The 878-nt window shown below is 31.0% G+C and overlaps 1 protein-coding gene across 1 annotated transcript in view; it reads right to left on the bottom strand.

Annotated features, from left to right (window-relative positions):
* Window positions 1–878, bottom strand: part of LOC116169132 (lachesin-like) — a 137,184-nt gene that overhangs the window by 363 nt on the left and 135,943 nt on the right. The window lies entirely within an intron of this gene.

The raw sequence follows: 878 nt of genomic DNA, 5'->3' as shown, positions 1-878 counted from the left end.
ATTTTTGTGTATTTTTAATAAAAATCGTTCGAAGCCTTTATTGCTAACATACTATATTGGTGTATTATAGAAATAATTGCCAAAAGACTACGAATTGAATACACATATTAATTCCCTATGTTCGACTTTGAGAGTGGACACCCGGTATACAGGTTATACCAAATTTCGTGTATAGAGATCTCCTCGCTTATAATCATATAGATAGAGAGTTGGTGAACTGGACAAAAATGAGTCTAGAATTATGCCTAAAGAAAATGAAGAAACAAAATTTACCCTCTAAAGAATATGGCTAATTTTTGCCCATTTAACAAACTTTCAATCTATGATTTGATTTGCTAATAATCGAGATCTCTATATGTAACACGAAATTTGATACAATCAGTATATTCAATTTATTCTTTGTGAATCTCTATTTAGTTTAATTCTATGTTCTCTTTCTGACCATTTACAGTACCTACACTTTTATTTCTCTTATGTTGTAATAAGCAAAATAATGTACAAATGTGGTCCAATTTCGATGGGATTAAATGGGTAACTTTCTAATTAGCGTAGATAAACGAAAACCGCTTAGGTACTTGTGACGATTAAAAAAAAATGCCCATGCCCTATTTTTTACACAAAATCCTTATCGTTTTTAATTTCGACAATGTAGGTACCATAAATTGTCCACATTTTTGCGTATGGAATAAGTTTAAAGTGGAACTCTTATATGTAGTAGTAACGCTTCTTTGTGCAATTCTAATATCGATCATATTAAAGGGAAACTGTTTAACCGAAGATAATGATAACGATACAAATAATATGGTTTACGGGAGTTACGAACGAAAGCTTTTGTGTGAGAAACTGATAGTCCAATTAACGCCATTTAAGTTACTGGA

This window comes from Photinus pyralis, unplaced genomic scaffold (assembly GCF_008802855.1).
Source record: "Photinus pyralis isolate 1611_PpyrPB1 unplaced genomic scaffold, Ppyr1.3 Ppyr1.4_LG4, whole genome shotgun sequence".
Classification (NCBI taxonomy): Eukaryota; Metazoa; Arthropoda; class Insecta; order Coleoptera; family Lampyridae; genus Photinus; species Photinus pyralis.
The sequence above is the reverse complement of the archived record's forward strand: the minus strand, read 5'-3'. Positions and strand labels throughout refer to the sequence as shown.